This window comes from Balaenoptera musculus, chromosome 1 (genome assembly GCF_009873245.2).
Source record: "Balaenoptera musculus isolate JJ_BM4_2016_0621 chromosome 1, mBalMus1.pri.v3, whole genome shotgun sequence".
Lineage (NCBI taxonomy): Eukaryota > Metazoa > Chordata > Mammalia > Artiodactyla > Balaenopteridae > Balaenoptera > Balaenoptera musculus.
In genome coordinates this window covers 1519900-1540411 of record NC_045785.1, presented here as the reverse complement: position 1 = coordinate 1540411, position 20512 = coordinate 1519900, and positions in this window count along the sequence as shown.

The following is a 20512-nucleotide window of genomic DNA, read 5'->3' as shown; positions in this document are numbered from 1 at the left end:
GGACACCTTCCCTGAGGTCACCTGGTCTTCCCTCCCTTCCCCAGACAAAAGCCTGTGGGACAGGAATCTGCCGAAGCCAGGAGAGAGCGGGGGACCCAGCCCAGCTGTGACAAGCTCCCCCCGCCCCCCGGAAAGCAGTGAAGGGCTAAATCAATAATAATGCCTGCCGCTCCGGCACTGCCTCCTGATCAGGTCGGGCATGGCCCGGCGATCGCGCCCACAATACCTCGCATTCATTACGCTCCTTAAAAATGGTGTGCTGTGTCTGGAAAACAGGAAGTGGCCGTCAGTCTCCCGTGTAAAAGCCATCTGAAGCCCGTGGACCAGGCATGTTCTCAATCAGGAAGCAGGCAGTAAATAAACATTTATGTCCCGCGGCCGCGCACACCCGCCTGCCCCCGGGCTGCAAAGGGGCACGGAGAGCGGAAATTTGTTTAGTCCTATAAAAGCACAGGCCGTATATCAATAGATGATTAAAAATGGAAACGTGGCTGGCTAATGGACGGTATTGATTTTAATAAGCGTTAAGTACATGGAGTTCAAAGATAAGGGCTGGCGGGCCGTCTCTCCACGATCTGAGAAAGTGACTCACTCAAAGAAAAAAAAAATCCTCTTTTCCACATTGAAACTTTCACCTGGCATATGAGGATCTGGGGGAGTGGTTTCCAAATCGGCATCCATTTCGGAATATCGAGTGTGACGTGAATGATGTATTAAATTATTTCTGCCCTGAGGTCGAGCACGCTGCCCCCCAAACAGTAGCAGCACAAACTCCAGGCGGCTCAGTGTCACGGGATCCGGCCAGGACCCTGCAGCGCATCCGAGCCCTGTCGGCGCCCACGCTGGGCTGCGTAGATGCTCCTGTCCACCCTGGGTCACCCCCTTTTGTTGTGGACCCGCGCGGGTTCCAGGGGTGCAGCCCCGTCAGGGCAGCCCGTGCTGGACAGCCCGCACTCATCCGAACTTTATTCCTAAACCCGAGAGTGGCCTGGACACCCCGGGGCTCTAAAGCCTCACTAAGTCTTGTACCGAGTGCAGATGTGCTCTGGCTCGGTCCACACGAGGACGGGCAGGAGGAGGGACCCCCACAGCAAGGCAGCGGCTCCTGAACCCTGAGACGGTCACGGCAGGCGGCGGGACCCCAGGGCCCTGTGCCCTCCTGCCTCTCAGCTGCACGGCTGGTCACTGAGTGACCGCTCAGCAAGTGTGTCCGGAGGGAGGGGCTGGCTCCACCTGGGCATTCACCAAGGGCTCGGCCAAGGCCAGCCCAGCGGTCACCTGCTGCCCCACAGAGATGCGACCATGACTCTCCCGAACTCCAGGCTTCCCTGAGCACCCAGGGGGGCTTGGGGGACTTGCTCCATCCATAACCCTGGTTCTTCTCATGCCGTGGCCATGAGGGGGCCCACAGTGCTCTGGGCCCTGACAGTCGGGACCACAAGCCAGACACCCACCCAGAACATCAGGTGTCTGCTTGGGGCCCCCTTCCAGGTGGCAGAGGAAAGGACGGCTCTGTGACAATGACCAGACCGCCGTCCGCCCATCCGCTCGGCCCTTAGCCAAACCGGGACCAGGTAGCGGCCGGGTGGGGTCTGGCCAGGAAGTTCCCAGGCTGGGAAAGACCGCAGGTCATCCTAACCATCACAGGCAGCCACTTAGAATTTTCTGATAAATTATTTTGTCTCATGCCTGCTTTCCAGGCGACCTCTTTGGCCTCCAAATGTCTTATAAATCATTTCCCCTTGAGTGGGAACCGAATTCTACCCAAGTCTCAGCTCCTAAGTGGGTGAGCTTCTTTTCCAGGGAGATTCCTCATCTGACCCCACTGGCTGGTCAGGCCCAGGCTGGGCCATGAGGTTAGGAGCAGGTTCAAGACGGGGGATGGTTTGGGGGATCCCTGGCCCTGAGAGACAGATTTTCTTAGAAAATTGGAAGGTAAGAGTGTAGATAGGCTGGTCCTGGTGGGGGACGAGTGCATTTGTGTCTTGGGGCTGCCATAACAAATTACTACAAACTAAAAGTTTATTCTCTCGCAGTTCTGGGGGCCGGGGCCATGTTCCCTCCAAAGCCTCTGGGGAAGATCCCTCTGTCCTCGCGTGGCCATCCGCCCACTGTGTGCGTCTCCTCTGTGGGTCCGAATCTCCCTCTTCTCATAAGCACAGCCGTCATTTGATCAGGGTCCACCCTAATGACCTCATCTTAACCTGATCACATCTGCAAAGGTCTTATTTCCAAATAAGCCCACCTTCGCAGGTGCTGGTGGACATGAATTTGGGAGACACTGTTCAATCCATTACAGGAGGTCAACCAAGTCTCCCTAGAGACTGACACCCTCCACCCTCCATTCCCCAAAAGCACTGGTTCTGTCCCACAGTGGGGGCTCTGAGCACAGGCACTGGGGTGATCTGTCTGTGCTGCAGGCCCCCTCCAGGGCTCCTCCCTGGCTTTGATGCTCCCCAAGCTCCCAGGGGCAGTTTAGTCCAACCTCAGACCTCGCGTCCTTCAAGCGTCCTTTTGCTCCTCAATGGCAAGTCTTGGCCTGATACCCCCTCCTCGGAAAGGCCTCCTCCCATTGCATCCCCAGAACTGTCTGCTCCTTTTCTGTAGTTCCTACATCATAATTTGTAATGATAGATTAGGTTATTTTTGTTCCTGTAAGACGTGAGCTCCACTAAGGCACAGACTTATCTGCTTGTTCACCATCATATTCCTGAGCCAACATGGTGCTTGATAAATGACCACTTGGGAAATAGTCATTGAATGAAGGTGTGGAAGGATGGATGGATGGATGGATGGATGGATGGATGGATGGGCAGACGGATGGATGACTGAATGGGTGAATGGATGGTTAGGTGGTTGGATGGGTAGATGGGTGGATGGATGGATGGGTGAATGGGTGGGTGGATGGGTAGATGGACAGATGGGTGGGTTAGTGAGTGAGTGGATGGTTGGGTGAATGAATAGATGAATGGATGAATGAGTAAACAGGTGGATGGTTGGATGGATGGATGGATGGATGGATGCTGGATGGATGGATGAATGTGTGGGTGGATAAATGGTTGGGTGGATGAATGAGTGGATGGATGGATGGGTAGATGGACAGATGGGTGGGTAAGTGAGTGAGTGGATGGATGCGTGAATGAATAGATGAACGGATGAATGAGTAAACAGGTGGATGGATGGATGGATGGATGGATGGTTGGATGGATGGGTGAGTGAGTGGACAACTGCCTTACTCAGTGTTGCCTCTTCAGGTCCAGCACTGACCACACTGCACGTGGAAGGTGTTCAGGAAGCAGAGGGCGATGGAGGGCACAGAAAGAAGGAAGGAACACGGTGGGTAAGTAAGAAGGTTTGGACCCTCACATCAAGGTAACAGAAGCAATCACAGGGCATCAAGATTCCGCTCCACCTCCTGGGGCTGGAGCAGGCGCGCTTTCACAGAGCATAGCACGTAGCAGCCTCAGGCACTGGCCGCCTGAGCACATTTGTGAAAGATGCCCTGAAGCCTGTTTTCACTTTGCTCCGGGGTCACAATGCAGCTGCTCTCCCCACTAGGTAAGGTGACACTTTTTGGTTTTTGCCCTAAGACTTCCTCTTCTTCAGGGTCAGACAGTTTTCCCATAAAGGGCCAGAAAGTGATAGTTTAGGCTTTGTGGGCCTGAAGGACTTGACTCTGCTGTCGTGTAGTGAAAGCAGCCATGGGTAACACTGGACCAGCTGGCATGGCTGTGTCCCAATAAAACTTAATGGACACAAGCTTGAATTTCATATGAAGTTCATGTGTCATGAAAGGTTATTCTTCATTCTTTTCAGCCTTCTAAAAATGTAAAAACCTCTCTTAGATCATGGTCCATTCCAGAGCAGATGGCAGGCTAGATTAGGTCTATCGGCTGTCATTTGCCAACCTCTAGCCTAGAAGCAGGGCACTTCCTTTTTTCCCTAATATTCTACAGTTTGGTGAATATGTGTGTGATCATTCCATAATCAGGACTCTATCAAATCTATCGGGATTTGATAGACCACGGGCAGATTCCCTCCCACATTGTCCCTTTCCCGACCAAAGTAAAAACCACCTACATATGGTGTTTGGTCAGCAACTGCCACAGTCACGCCGTGTAACAAAGCTCCCCAAAGCAGTGTCTCCCAGCCGCAGGCACCGGCCATCACATTCGCAGTCAGCAGGCCGGTGTGGTCTGGCTGAGAGGCGCTGGGCCCGGCTGGGCAGCTCTGCCCAGGGCTGGGGCCGGGACGCTGTGCTGTGTGCCTTCTGGGGCCTGGACTGCAGGACACGTGAGCCCCGGGCCCGCTCTCGTCAGGGTGTGTGCCCAGCAAGTGGGCAGGAGACCTCTGCTCAGATCACACCTCCATCCGGAGAAGTCACAGGGCCCGGCACAAAGTTCACAGTGGGGGCCACCCCGCCCACCCTGAAGAGGAGGGGTGAGTATTTGCTGAGCAACAAGCCAAACTGTCACATATGTTCTTGTTAGTTTCTCTAAGTGACTATTAATTCCATTAATAGCCTGTGGGCCCTGCATGCCCGGAGCTGTGTCCACGCTACTCGCCTCCAGAAAGCACTGAGCAAATATTTGTTTGGCGAGAGTGACACCCAGATGTCTGTTCTCCCATCCACATGGTGTTATTGCCCCTCTTTCTCCCCGGCACCCTCGCAGCAGCTGCGCTGGAGGAGTGGGCAGGAGACACCCCAGCCTCAAGATGCCTTCCTGTCGGCCAGCCCTGGCAGGCCGCTCAGCTGCCCCAACAAAGCACCACGGATTGGGGGCTTCAACAAAGACATTTATCCTCTCCCAGTACTGGAGGCTGGAATCCCAGATCCAGGTGTGGGCAGGGCTGGTTCCTCCCCAGGCTTCTCTCCCTGGCGTGTAGACGGCCGTCTTCTCCCCGTGTCACTTGTTCATCTTTGTACGTGTCTGTGTCCTGATTTCCTCTTCCTATAAGGACACCGGTCCTTGAATTAGGACCCACCCATAAGACCTCATTTTACCTTAAACCCCTCTGTAAAGACCCCATCTCCAAGTACAGTCACGTTCAGAGGTCCTCAACCTATAGATTGTGAGGGGCGGGGACACAGTTCAGCCCCTAACACAGGAGCTTGCTGAAGAGGTGGGCTCTGTCCTCCAAAACAGAGTTGGGGGGGCTCTGAGGATTATAACCCAGCCAGGCCTCTAGCACCCCACAGCCGCCCACGGGTCTGTCAGGCCCTTGAGCCGGTGGAAGAAACGTGCCCACACGGATGTCTGCTGAGACACAGAGGGCGCCAGAGCCCGGCTGCTTGTTCGCCGGTCGCGCTAGTGTCTTGTCTCTAAACTGCCAGTCGTCATCCCTGGATTGAGGACTTACATTTCTCGGCCAGCGCAGTTACTTGGCGGTCATGACCACCCATGCACACACCAAGGCTGCAAGCCCCGCCTTCCCAGCTCAGACTCCTTGACGGCAATTTGAGATTCTTAGAGAAACGCTTAGCAGAGGTGGGTGCCGGCACCCCAGCCCTCGAGCGGGGGTCTTGCTGAGAAGCAGGGACCAGGAGGGAACACGTTCACAGGACAGTCAGGGCCCAAACCAGAGGCCAGTGCCCCACGAGAGGGGACAGCCTCCCGCGGGAACACCCCCACAGGCGGGCGGCGGGCGTGTGCTGATGAGTCCTGTTTCATGCTACTTGATGTAAAATGGGGCTTATGTTTGGAAAGGGGTTAGGAGAAGTCAGATCTCCCTGGGAACCTCATTTACACCTTCATTTATGCCCCGAGGAGGGCTCGCAGGTGGGTGATTCCAGGGCCCCACGAGACAGGTGGCGGGCGGCCCTAGTGCCCCAGCCCCCCGGGGCTTCCTGGCCCATCCTGCTGTTCCCTCCACCTGAGTCTGTCACAAAGAGCCGAGGGTGAGGAGGCAGATGTCCAAGCGTCCCCCAGCTCTGCTCAGACCCTGGAGACCTCATGGGCAGCCGCAAGTCCATTGCCAACACTAGCACCTGCCACAGAGGAGAATTCCATGAGGAAAGGACAGCCTGGGACGCAAGCCTGCTCAGCCCACGTGCCGAGGGTCCTTTCGAGGTCCTCGCTGTGTCCACTCCGGACGATTTGTCCTCTTGGACCTGCCGGGTCCCACTGGGCAGGGTGGGGTGGCCAGTGAGAAGGTTGGGGAGGCAATGTTTATTTGGCCCAGCTGTCAAAGGCTTAGCAACAGGCCAGCCCTGTCACCTGCAACAATTCCAGAAGGCAGATATCCCTCCCTCCCCCCTCCCCCGGGGCCCCCGGCCTGTGGGAATCACACCAACTCCCCTAAGGCAGGGTCAAGGAAGGCATGATCCCCTCCTTAACAGCTGTAGTTTTAAAATGTTATCACTTTCCTCCGTGTTTTTAACTGAACACTTTGGTTAACTAAGTATGTTTTGGCTTAATGATATCTAATAAATTGTAACTTAGAGAAAAATCCAGAAGAACGAAAACATCCAGGTACGATGTCCGTTTCTCCCTTTTGAGTCTTCCGGGGCCCATCCAGTTTGATGTCCTTGGGTGGCTGGTCTCACCTGCCCTGTGCGTCCCAACCAGGACGGGGATCCCAGGGCTCTGCTGGGCAACGGGGCAGGCGGAGCACACAGCAAATGTGCATGGGGGTCCCTCGGGGGCTTCCCTCTGTCTTTTGATCCTCCTAGCAGGAGAATAAAGCTGTCCCACCTCTTCTGACTTTTTTGGAACTTCTCACTAACCGACATTTGCATCTCCTCTTTACTGGCATCTCTTCTTATCTCTAGTTAAAGCAGAAAGAGAAAGTGCAGTGACAACAGGCTGCCTTGAGATTTCTAAAGTGAATTTCTTCTATAATTATTTTCCCTGTCAACCAACCGGTCAGTCCTTCAGCCCTGCCCCCTTGGCTGGGTGCAAGAAATCAGCATATATGGGCCCTTCTTGCTAACCCGGGGATCCTGCCATGACGATCTGGCCTTTCAGGACTCTCTAACCACCACTGCCTGCCCCCCATCCACGTCAGTCCCCAGGACCAGCAACCTTCCCCCGCCCCGGCGATCCCCATGGCAACCGCGCTTGGCTGGGATGGTGACAGTTACACCTTGAAGAGAGCGGAAGGTGGCCCAGGAGGGCGTGTGCAGGCCGGCCTGGCTACTTCACCTGGATGCCCTGAGCTCCTGGGGAGGAGGAGTGGACTGTTCGCCCACCCGCCCCGGCCAGGGCACAACCCCGGGGGTGCCACACACATCCTTGTCATCGGAGACATGCCTGTTTATTGCAATGTTTCCAGCCGACAGCAGTCACGTGTCTTCTAACTCTGCAGATCCCCCCACCATGGGATGAAGATTCTGTTGCTCGTGGGTGTTCTGGGGAAGGACAGGTTCCCTCCACTGGGCTCCAGCCCATGAGGTCGCCCAGGGGTCAACATGAGGAAGCAGTGCTGTGTCCAGTCCCATCCCCCACTCTGCTGCCCATCAGATGAGGTCCTGGGGACACGGGTTCTGCCCTGCCCCATGCAGTGCCGACAGAGCAGGGCCTCTCTCCTGACCGGGGCCCAGGGTCCTAGGACTGTGCCATACACCATATATGGATGGTGTCCCTATACGGGTGGCTCTGTATCTCTACTCTGACAATTGTCTCTTTGTCCTTGTAACTATATCACATCGCTTAAGTACTGCAGCTTTAAAAGACTGCTTTATCTGTGGGGCCAGAACTCCCTCTTTGTTCTTCACAAGTGATTTGGCTCTTCCAAATTCACTGATCTTCCATATAAATTTAAACATTAGGCTATAAGTTTCCACAGAGAAATGGATGGGATTTTTATCGTGGTTGCATTGATTCTGCAGATCGATCTGTAGCAGTGGACTTCTTCACCTGAGTTTTCCAATCTATGAATATGATATACCCCTTAATTAATTCATGTTTTCCTTAGTTTTTCTGATGGTTTATAGTTTCCTGTGATAAAGTTTGCATATCTTTCACTAGATTCATCACAGCATTTGATATTTTTGATACTATTGTAAATGGTAACTTCAAAAAACTTTTATTTTCTCTTGGTTGCTAAAATATATAGAAATGTTTGCTAAACTTACTTATTAACATTCATAATGAATCTATAGACTTTTAAATGTTTATTTACATAATCATATCACCTATAAATTTTGACAACAGTATATCTTCCTTTCTAATAGTTGTAACTTTTATTACTTTTTCTTGCGTTATTGCACTAGCTAGAATCACTAGTCTAGAATTTAACAGAACTTGTAGTAGCAGGCATTCTTGTCTTGTTCCCAAGCTTGGAGAACTTTCAACAATTCAACATCATGTGTGATATTTGCTGTAGGTTTTGCATATTTACTTTGTCAGGTTAAGGAAGCTGCTTTAAATTCCTAGTTTGCTAATTTTTTAAAATCATGAATGGATATTGAATTTTCTCATATGCTTTTGCTTGATTTATTGAGATTATCATGTGATTTTCACCCTATTCCATTTATGTGCTTAATTACATTGATTAATTTTAAGAATTTTAACCCAATTTTTCATTCCTAGAAAAAAATCTAACCTAGTCAAATTATATTATTTTTTTCTTTTTTCTTTTTTTTATTGAAGTATAGTTGATTTACAATGTTGTGTCAATCTCTGCTGTACAGCAAAGTGACTTAGACACATATATACATTCTTTTTTAATATTTTTTTCCATTATGGTTTATCACAGGATAAACTGAGTGCAGCTCCCTGTGCTATACATTAGGAGCTTGCTGTTTATCCAAAGTTATATTATTTTTATATACAGATGATTCTGAGTTGATTAATGTTTGTTTAGGATCTTTGAATCTAAATTCAGAAGTGATGAACAATTGCTCTGTGTGACATTTCTTGTGATGTCTTTGTCCCTCTTTGGTATCAAGATTATGCTGGGTTTGTAAACCTAGTTGAGGAGAGTGACCTTTTTTCACTTTCAGTTGAAAGTGACTCTTTCAATACAAGAGTTTGTATAAGACTGGCATAATTTCTTAAATGTTGATAGAATTAAACAGGCAAGTTAATTTGTACCTAGAGTTTTCTTTGGGGGAAGGGTTTTAATTACAGAGACAATTTCTTTAACAGTTATACAATTGTTTAGATTTTCAGTTTCTTCTTATGATGGTTTTAACTTTTATTTTTCAAGAAATTTATTTCATTCACATGTTCTAATTGATTAGCATAAAATCTTTTAAAAATACTTTCCAAATCTGTAGTGATTTTTCCCTTATTCCTTCCTAACATTGGCTATTTGCACTTTTTTGTTCTCTCTCTCTCTCTCTCTTTCCCTTAGGCTTATTAATTTTATTAGTCTTGCAAAGGATCTATTTTGGGCTTCATTTTCTTACCTTCATTTTCTATTTCATCAATATCTTCTCTTTATCATTTTCTTCTTTTTCCTTTTTTGGAGTTTTTTTTATTACTTCTTGAGATGACTGTTTATATAATTGATTTCCTTTTTTTTTTTTTTTCTTCTTTTTTAATGCACTTAATGGTATAAATTTACCTTCAGAAAATACTTTGGGTTCATACCACACATTATGGTGTAACATATTTTTGGTTGTCATTAAAGTCAAAATATTTTTATTTCCAAAGTGATTGTTTTCTTTGACTTGTGAGTTATTTTAGAATATCTTTCTTAATTCCCAAAATTTCAAGGTTTTTATTATTGTTATCTGTTTGTTTTTTATTTCTAGTTTAATTCCACACAATTCTGATCCTCTGAAATGTTTTAAAACTTTTATTTTATATGTATATAATATATATATTAGCATTTGGAGGTGCATGGCATATCCATGTCCATGAGGTTAAGCTGCTGATCATGTTGTTTAAATCTTCTGTATCCTTCATGATATTTTGTCTACTTGTTCAATTTGTTGCTGAGAGATTTGTGTCAGGATCGACTCTGAATCTGTCAGTTTCTTCTTTTAATTCTATCAATTCTTGCTTTATTTATTACTATTACTATTTATTTGAGACTATGTTATCAGGTGGCTTTGCGTTTAGAATCCATACATCTTCACAGTGAATTGAACATTTTATCAACATAAAATGTCCACCTTTCTCTCTGGTAATGCTCTTTGCCTTGAAGTCTACTTTCTCTGGTCTCAGTGCAACTGCTCCAGTTTTCTAATGTAAGTCCTTCCTAGCACATTTTTTTTTAAACTTTTTATGTCAACTTGCTTTTATCCTTATATTTAGATTGTAGCTTTTATAAATAATTTATACTTGGATTTTGCTTATGTAGATTTTTATAAACAAAATGTATTTGGATGTTGTTTTTATTGAGCATGACAGTTTTTGTCTTTTAATTAGAGCACTTTATTTGCATTTAATGAAAGTAATGATATATTTGGGGTTAAATATATCTTTTCATTTACTTTCTATCTGGCCTGAATGATCTATGCTCCTTTTCTTCTCCTTTCTTGATTTTTTTTAGTGGGGGGGATTGTTTCAGCTTTTAAAATTAACTCATCCCCCATTATCTCATTATTTATACATATATTTCTATTCACTTAGCAGTTACTCTAGAGATTATAGCATCCATCCTTGAAGTCAAGGTCAAAGGACAATGCAAAGACATTAGAATAGTTTAATTCCATTTTATTCTCCCCAACTTACATGTTTTCATATTATGCATCTTAACCATATACATATGTAAAACCCCAGACATTGTTAATTTTTGTTTATACAGTCAATTTTCATATAGATTAAACCATATGTTTACAGTTTGCAGTGCTGTTTTTGAACATTTCACTGTTTCCTTTAGTGAGTATCCACTGGTGACAAGTTCTCAGATTTTGTTTGTCTAGAAATTTCTTTATTTGCTTTCTTTCTTGAAATACACTTTTGCTGTCTGTATAATTCTAGATAGACAGACATATTGGTTCATTATTGTTGCAATATCTTCCCAGTGAAGGTGGATGGGCGATGGTTCTTCACCACGATGATTCCTCCACCATCTTTTCATAGCCCTCCTCACATCTGTAACCTGAACTTTCATAGACCTGTCTGGGCTTTGTAGGACTTCTTGAATCTGTGTTTGGATGTATTTTGTCAATTTTAGAAAGTTTTCATCCATTATCTAGGCAAATATTGCTTCTCTCTGTTCTCTCTCTCTCTCTCCTTCCCCTTAGATCCAATTAGAAGTCTGTAGCATTGTTCACTTTATCCCCTATGAGTCTTAAATTCTCATCTGTATTTTCCATAGTTTTCTTTCTTCCTGCTGCAGATCATTTTTTCTCCTATCAGTCTTCCAGTTCTTTAATTCTCTCTCCATCTGTGTCTAATTTGTTGTCCAATGTATCCATTGACTTAATGTTTATTATTATATTTTTAGGTTCTTGATTTTCATTTGGTTCTTTTTTATAGTTTTTAGCTTTCTGATAAAATTCTAACTCATTTAATGTTTGTGTCTGATAATCCAATATTTGGAGCACCTGCAAGTCTGTTTATATTTCCTATTGTTTTCTTGGTTTTCATTTACATTGTCTTATCTCCTCATATATCTAGTTATTTTTTGTCGAGTGCCAAGCATTATATTTTTTAAATAACTAAAAATAATCTGAGGCTTAGAATTATGTTATTAATATCTTCCTCACGAGAGGACATATGTTTGTTTCTGACAAACAGAAGGAGCCACTCTAACCCAGGACCACCTTAGTCCAACTTCAGGCAATGAGATGATTTGCAGACTCTCAGTCTCCCAGTGAGATGCCATGAGGGGAGAGGCAACCCCAAACACTAAGCGCCCCTTGACTGTCTCCTGCATTATGTTCCTCTAATTCTCCACTGCTTTCTGGACTCTGATTCAAGATGGTTTTGTCTGTCTTCAGTGGGAGGGTTGGTCTGAATTATCTATTTTCTTTTACTGTTCACAAAAGTCTTTCTCTGGTCCACAGTTCACTTTCTGAGGCACAGGCACAAAGCTGTGAGGCCTGAGGCATTGACTGAGGCCAGAGGGGAAACTGGATGGTGAAGGAGATCTTCCCAATAGGTCTGGGCACTGAGCACCACTGGGAAGGGCCAGTGTAGCCAGGGGACCACAGCAGAGTGGAATTCAGCTGTGAGTTTGGGTGCAAGGATTCTCACGGCAAGAAATGGTAAACACAAGAATCCCTCACATCTGCCCCTCAGAAGCTCATGCTCCATCCCGCCTGGCCTGCTGGTGGCCAGCTGCAGCATCACTGGCTGACCACGGCCGCCGGCTCATGGTCCCCGGTCACCCAGCTCAGACACCATCAGACAAAACCTCTGAGTCTCATGGCTGAGAGGAGAGAGAGAGGTGAGGGAAAGGTGGAGTGAGAGAAAGGGAAAGAGGGAGGGAATGCGTAGAGACACAGACATGGAGGGTGGAGAGGAGATGTTTGGGCCGGGGAAGCAGAGCCAGGAGACCGAGAAGCACAGAGTTGGGAGAGGCCTGGGCAGAGAAAGGAGAGGCCAGAGGAAGAGTGGCCGAGAGATGAAGAAAGGCCACTTTTGTTCCCCCTGCCCTCGGTCAGGGCCTGCCCCCCACCTCCATGCCTCCCCATTTCCAACCCCCTCTCCTTTCTTCCTGTTCACATCACCCCAGCTTCTTGGACCCGGCCTTGAAGCCTAGGAGCTCGGGTGAAAACCCCGTCTCATCTGAGCCCGCGTCTCTGCCTCTGCCTCGCCTCAGTGGCGAGGTCCTAAGCTACCATGCCACTTCCTGTGGGAGCCCTCCCCTTCCCGTCCCTCCCCCTCACCACCCCCCATACCCTGATGGGCACAGGCTGTCTGTCACCTCGGACACTCAGGCCCCAAACAAGCTTCCCCGGGGCCATAATGATCTCCATATGGGGTTGACAAGGCTGCCATCTCAGCTGCAGCTCACCCCCACTTCTCAGCTACTTTTGACTCTGGATGGGGAGGCACATTCCTGATGCGGGGCAGGGGGTGAGGGGGGAGTGGGCGGGTCCTGGAGGGGGTGGGGGCAGAAGCTCTTCCTCCTGGTGGGTGTCTGCAGCTCAAGGCTATGAACAGCCCCCATTCAGACGCTGCTTCCCCACAGCTCCAAGCCACCAGGTCAAGGAAGGTCGGCTCCCCACCCACCTGTCCTGCCACCCGCCTCCCAGCCACGCAGGTTGGATCTTGGTGGAGGCAGGCGGCCGGCAGCTCTGAGGAGCGGGCGAGGGCCAGCCGAACTCGCTGTCTCCAGGCTGCCCGTGATTTTCTGGGCAAGTCTCTAATCCTGGATGACACTTCTGGACCCTCCGCGTTTCCACGTGCCGGAATTCCACCCACGCAGTTGCTTGAATCCATCCCCCGCCTCCTCGCTAAGGGCCTCCGATGGCACCGAATCTGCCCCTTCTGCCCACCCTGCCCAAGGTTGTGGATCCGGTTTCCATTCTGAGTTCGCCTTTGAAGATGGCATCGAATGCATGACCCAGAGGCTTGTCTCATCCCACAAGTATGTTTCAGCTCAGAGGTTACCCAAAATAGATCTACGAAGGCTCCACTTAGGCAAAGTGAAGATGCAGGGCTGGTTTGAGTGAAATCAAAGCCAACCTCGGTCACTGCCCCAAACAACGCGGAGCATTTGCTGAGATTTGGGGGGAATCCCTCGGGCTTGCAGGTATGCACGCCTGAGCTCTTAGGAGGGAACGGAAGCCCAGGCTCTCTGGGCAGGGAACCCTCTCAGGTGGGCCACGCAGGAGCTGCCTGTGCTGGCTCTCCCAGGCTGGGTGCTGTGGGCCCAGCAGGAAGCCAGGGACCCCTAGAGCCCAGACTTGCCCTCTGCCGCCCACCTGCCTCCCCCACACCCTGCAGATGTCCCCCCAGGCCTAGGCTCCCGCTCTGCCTCCCCACTCTCTCCCTGCAAGACCTGTTTCTTCCCCGAAGACAAGCTCACACCCTCCCCCTGCTGACAAGGCCAGCCCCCATGAAGCTCCAGGGGCACTGCCCCAGGTGGAAAGCAATGGGGCAGGGATTTGAGCCCAGCCTGGCTGGTAGCAGATTCTCTGCTGATCACTACTGCCCTACAGCTTGGGGCAACCCTGGAGCGTGGGGAGGCAGGCCAGGGGGGCAGGGACTCACAGGACAGACCCAGCAATGTTCCTGCTTGACGGCCCGTGGAATCTCTTGCTCCTCTTTTGCAACGAAACAGATATACGATTGGGTAGATTTCAAAAATCACAAGAACATGTGAGCTAGGAAGGCAAGCTACTGAAGGCATCTGTCTGGAGCTGTAATCGTTTCCTGGAGCTGCCGTGACAAAGTGCTGCGAACCTTGTGACCAAAAACAACAGAAATGGGTTCTCTCTCAGCCCTGAAAGCCAGGATCCCCCAGTCAAGGTGTGGGCAGGGCTGCGCTCCCTCCGGAGGCCCAAGGGGAGGCCCCTTCCTTGGCTCTCTCCAGCTTTGGGAGGCCGCCTGCAAGCCGGGGTGCTCCTGGGCTTGTGGCCGCATCACTCTGACCCTGCATCCTTGTCACATGGCCTCTCACGTGGATTAGGGGCCCCCAATCCAACAGGACCTCATCCTAACTAATTAAATCTGCAGAGCCCTGATTTCCAAATCAAATAAGGTCACATGCTGAGCTTCTGGGTAGACATGAATTTGGGGGAGACCACGTTCACCCCAGGACAGGAGCCATCGGCTCGTGGATGCCAGCCAGTCCCCAGCCCCACAGTGTACACCGACATTCCCTGCCTGCGCCAGCGGGACCTGGAAGCAGTGCCCTGGCTATCACCACTAGGCCCCTTCGCAGAGCAGGGCTGTCCTTGCGCTGTGGGTGCAGGAGGAGGGGCCGCCAGGCTCACAGGCAACGGGGTCACCAGCTGAGTGTGCCTGGCAGGGACATGGAACTAGGGCATCCCTCCTCCCTCTGGGCCCCTGGCATTCCCGGCCATCCAGGCTGAGAGGTTAGTATGGCACCAGAAGCCAGCCCTGCATGGACAGCACATGAGACTCACTCCTGTGCCCGCCAGCACCAGCCCCCATGGAGTCAGCCCAGCCCTGCAGCCGGGACCACTTCCGAGCCAGTGCCAACCACCCCCCACCGCCAATGTACAAAGATGGCCTCGGAGGTGTTGATTAAACACGCAGCACCGCGCGCTGACCCTGAGCAGGCCAGGTGAGAGCCCAATAATACTCACAGACAGATTCGAGGGGCCCTAAAAGGCTCAAAAGATTGATATTTGCTCAACTCCTGAATGCCCACAAATTAGCTAACTACACACGGCTAACTGGTAGACACACAGCTGGGGAGGAGGCCTTCTCGGAAGCGCGGACCGCTGTAATTGATGAGGATGATATCCTTTCAATTGCCGGCGCTCAGGCGGCTTGGGCAGCAGCCCCGCACCCGCTCCATCGCCCAGTGACCGTGGAGAGCGACAGGTGCTCTCCAGGGCGGCCCGTCTGCAAACAAGGCTGCCTTCCCAGGAAGGGCCCAGCCGAGAGGAGGTGTTACCGGGCACAGCTGCCCTGGAGGTTATCCCAGCGTCCCGGGAGTGGTGCTGAGGCCGTGAGCCCAGAGAAAGGGCCCAACCCAGCTCCCCAGTGCCCCCCCAAGGCCCACTCACTGTTCCCCCGTCCCTGACAGACATCTGCCTCCTGGCCTCTTCCACCCCCAGGTCTCCCCACGGCCTGGACATCTCCCACCTGGGCCGACCCTGGGGGTCTCAGCAGAAAGCCTGGCTCGTCCGAGGCATTCCCAGACCTCCGGTCAAGGGCCCCCTTGCGGACCCCCCTCTCTCTGTCCTGTTTGTTCTCTTCCTCACATTTCACCACAAGCTGTAAATATCGGGATTTTTGTCCAGCCCCCGGGGCGGGGGCTCGTCCAGCCCCATTCCCTGGCTGGCCCTCACCCCCAAGCACGTGGCTGGTGCTGAGTGGACAGCTGCTGGGAGAGCAGAGAGCACAGGCAAGGGGCCTAGGGGGGCCCCACCCACGCCGGGGCCCCCAGGGGAGTGAGAAGCTGCTTTGCCCTCCGACGGCTGTCCGCTCTGGGCTGAGCCTTCCACGCCCCAGGCTCTGCTCTAAGCCTCCACGTGGTCCCCTCCCAAAGGCACCCACCCCACGCAGGGCGGGCGTCAGGGGTGAGACCTGCAGGCCCCGGGCTCAGAAGGGCCACACTTGGGACTCTGTTTTCACCATCTTACACACTGCCTTGACTTTGTGCTGAATTAGTGCGGTCCAATGGGATGATGGGGGCTCACTCCCCGAGGGGTGTCAGCCCCCTGGCCCCGGTGCCCCGTTTCTGCCCAGTCTCCCTCCCCACCACCAAGGCTGAATTTCACCAAGCTTGGTCTTCGGAGCCTCTGTGGATGAGGAGTAGTTGCTCGGGGGAGAGAAGACATGTCCCCAAATGACACAGAAGGCTCCCTGTGGGGCTGTGGCTCAGGACACACGGGGCAGGTGGTCCCCAAGTTCCTGGTCCTCTGGGGGCGGAAGGCGGAGGGGTCAGCCTCTGGGTGGGGGACCTCGAGGATCCTGGGGCACAGGCCTGTATGGACATCCTCAGGGTCCAGTGGAAACCAGGAAGGCGCCAAGGGTCTTGGCGGGCACGGTTCATTGTTCTGTTTCCATAAAATCACTTAAGTGGCAACTGACCTTGAAATTGATCCCTGATTAGAGCCTGTTGGAAGCCACGTTGAACTAATGATGCAGCCAACAGCCGTTTTTCCCCAAATGTTTTTTATAGCAGCAGTGGGGTGGGGGGTAGAAGGGGGACAACTTCAAATAAAAGAGGTTTGGGGCCATGTTATGTTTGGCTAATATTTGAATTTTACCTAAGATTACTTTTTCTCCCCTATTTAATATATTGTTTTAAATAAAAATTCCTAATAAATCTTGAGAGAAATATGTCATAGCAGAGCTTAAAAACCATAGTGCCATATATAACAGTTCATAAAACATTCTACCCAAATAGCCCAAATTGTAGGGCGTTTGGACCAGAAGTGGTTACCTCCAGGAGCGGCCTTTTATCAGCTACTAAAATTAAGAAAGGGCAGTGCTGTTTCTCAGCCAGATAATTAAGTACCGTTTTCTCTTTTTTAATTCTATAAAATTAAACGTCCTGTTTTAAAGGTCTGGAGAGGCCTTGGGCAAAGGGTCCAGGGATGAGCCCTGAGGGCAAAATCAGGGAAGCAGCAAAGGCCTTATGTGCCCAAGACTGTAAAACGCAGGGCTTGGAAAAACACGCCGCAGTCAGCAAAACATTGCAGGTCATAAATCAGAGATCCATTTTTTCACGTCATTTTGACTAATCCATTAAATCGTGGTGCCCAGGGCTCCATCAGAAACAGAAGCTGCAGCCGTCCCGCACCTCCACCTCCTGTGTTATTCAAGCCCCATGAGCAGTGGCCCACGGCGCTTAGAGCCGGGTGGGGCGGCCGGCGTGGCCGGAGTGGCCAGGGTGGCTGGGCCCTGGGTCCCCTCCTTGCCCGCGGCTGGTTCTGGGGCTGGGCGAAGAGCACAGACGGTGGGCAGCAGGGCAGCCGCTGTCCTGATGGGGAGTTGCTTGCTTTAACCCCCAAGGGTGAGGGAGCCGGAAGGGACTGAGGTTCCTGAGGCCGCAGACCCACCGGGAACTGACCGGTTCCCAGTGCCCAAGAATTTCTTCTTTGTCACGGCCAGGGAAATAAATCTTAGATCACACCGCAGGCACCTTAATTTGATTTCATTTTGGTTGTTTGGGGGCCTTTTTGCTTGTACGTGTAGACAGAATCTTAATGAATATTTAAAATATCTAACAACACAGACAGGTGGGCGGCTTTGTGGTCACAGACAGACCGACAGGACAGTTGTGTCCACGAGACACAGGCTCCAACGCGCCAGCCCCATGACGTGATTCTCCGCTGGTTCCCGAAGCCTCCTCCTGCTTCTGGCCCTCCAGTGGTGACCATGTAGGTGACCCGCCTGGGGTGACTGCCTGCCCCACCCACATGGGCTGCTCCCCGACCCAGAGCCAGGCCGGAAGGGGACCAAGGGTCAAAAGTCAGTGTGAAATCTGGAAGTGCCGCCCACGGGAGCTAGGGTCTGGGTACCCGGCCAGGTGGGGAATGCATTTCTCACCTAGACATGGTGGGGGGTCGGGGGGTGGTGCCAGCGGATGTTCTGGGACAGACAGAGGTGGTTGAAATAGCACCGACTGACCCGTGAGTGCAGCTTTTCATCTGGAGGGAGGCACGGCTGGTGGTCCCAGCCCCGCGGATGGTGGCCTCTGGTGCTTTGCCGAGGGGACTGCACGTCTGAGAGGGACGGACAGTTTCCGTCGAGTGTGCTGAGCGCGCCAACCCCGATGCCCGTCAGGGGCCCAGAGCTCCAGGGCAGCAGCCTCTCGTGGGCTGCAGGGAGGCCGGGCACTCCCAGCCCCTGGACCCCCGCCCTCCCCAGGCCCGTCCTGACCACACGCTCCCAGAAGCTGTAGGCTCACAGCCCGCCTTCCAGGCCAAACCCTTCTGCACATCTATGGAACTGCACATGTTCATTTTCATAACAAAATACTTGCTAAATCTTAAGAGAAAAATGTAAGCCTTTTATGTGGTTATTAAGGTATCAGCCAAGTCAGGTTATCAGATGTCAGACATCTGTAGAGACGCTTTTACTCCAGATCACCTCTAAGATAAAACCCCGCTCCTCTGTCCTGGCAAAGGGCACTCGGGGATGCCCCCCAGGCCAGTCTGTGCCAAGAGGGGTCCCCGGAGGAAAGCCAAGTGCCACCCACACACTGGCATGCACACACACGTGCTCACACGCACGCACACGTTAACACAGACTGACGCGCGCGCACACACACACACCCCGACAACACGGACACACACGTTCACACACTGACACACTGGCACACACACACTGGCACACTCACACACACCCTTGTTTGGGAGACACTGAAGAGAACTTCTAAATCAGCCGAGTTCCGTCCTCCTGTTCTGAAGGCTAAGGGCTGTGCTCGGCTCTGATCCCGCCTGTGAAAGGCCCCGGCTGGCAGGGTCCTGAGCCCCCCAGCCCCCCACCCCATGCAGGGCCCCCGGGGGGCCTTGACTCTGTAGAAGGAGTGACAGAGAGATGGACATCAAGGTGGGAGCGGACAGCCCAGCGGTTCAGGTGCCCCTGCTCTGGAGGCCAATTCCACCTGCCCCCCAGGGTTTCTCCAGACAGGGGCTGATGGTCAACCAAAGGGGACCCAGCCCTGGCACGAACAGGGTTCCCCATGGGTGGGTTTATTAATACAAAAAGTTCCATAGATGTGTTAATAACAAGCATTTATTTATTTAATTGGTCACCTTTATTTTTAAAGTAAGGTTGCGTGAATATCAGACGGTGGGGGGAGGTCCGAGGCATGTCTGTAATGGGTGGTCTTGGCCCAGCATTGGCCCTGAGATGCTGCATCGTGGGGTGTGGTGTGGATTAACCAAGGCAGAGAGTGGCTTGTGATTTCACGGTAGCTGCAGGTAGGTCTCTCATGGTAGCTGTGTTGCTCTGTCTCTCTCTCACCACTGAGTGCATTTCCTTTCCAGGGTTGGAATCGTGCACCCAAATGGAAATCAGTGGTTCCCACATTGGTGTCCTGAGGGCCTGTGAAAGTGGGTGTCCGGAGTGAGGGGGGTACCTCAGAGGCCGTGTCCAGGAAGTGATTGGTCATCCCTTCCTTGTGGTCCCGCTGATGGCCTCCACGGCTCAGCGTCCCCAGGAGCCCCTGCAGGACCGACCCCGCGCCCACGGCTGACCCAGCCCCAAACCCCACGAGGAAGGCCTGGCTGGGCTAGGAGGGCCAGTGCCCCCCGGCACTTTAATTGGCAACAGCCAGCAGACGCAGCCACATCTGCGGGTCATTTCAAAGACAATAAATCAGGAACTTTCAAGACTGGCGCCCTGCCAAGGCGGAGAGAGGGGCTAGGACAATGGCAGCGCCGCGGCCCCGCATCCAGGGTGACTCGGAGGCCAGAGGTGGCGGGACGGGGGAGAAATAGATAAGCTTTGTCTCCAACAAGTCTTTGTGGTCAGCCCGGGGCTGGAAGTTTATACAGAAGGAATGTGCCCTCGGTGAAAGGAAGGGCCACACCGAGGGGCTACTGGGTTTGGAGGGACCCTTGGCTGTGAACACAGCTCCCAGGGTGTGCGATCCAGAGGGGAGAGGTGAGGGGGTCCTCAGGGGTCAGCAAGGCAGGCTTTCCGATTCTGAATGGGGAAATTGAGGTCAGCAGGGAGGTGACTTGCCAAAGTCACTGGGCGGCCCCAGGACAGAACGCAGCCCCTGACTCTGCCCGAGACATGTGGGCACATGGCCCCACCCAGGGAGCCGGGACAGAGCACGCCCAGGAGTGTCACCGGCGCGTGGCCGGGCGGCATCACTGGGAAGGTTGGCGTCCTGCAGGGGCCCCGCCACCAGCAGTGACACAGCAACCCATGAGAGTGAGGCCCACCTGCCCTGCCCCCAACCCAGAGTTTCCCTCCTTAAAATCCAAATGCCTCTGAGGGGTCTGCTTTAGAGGAAACCCATTTTAAATCATCATCATTATAGATCAGCTCCATTTAACCCC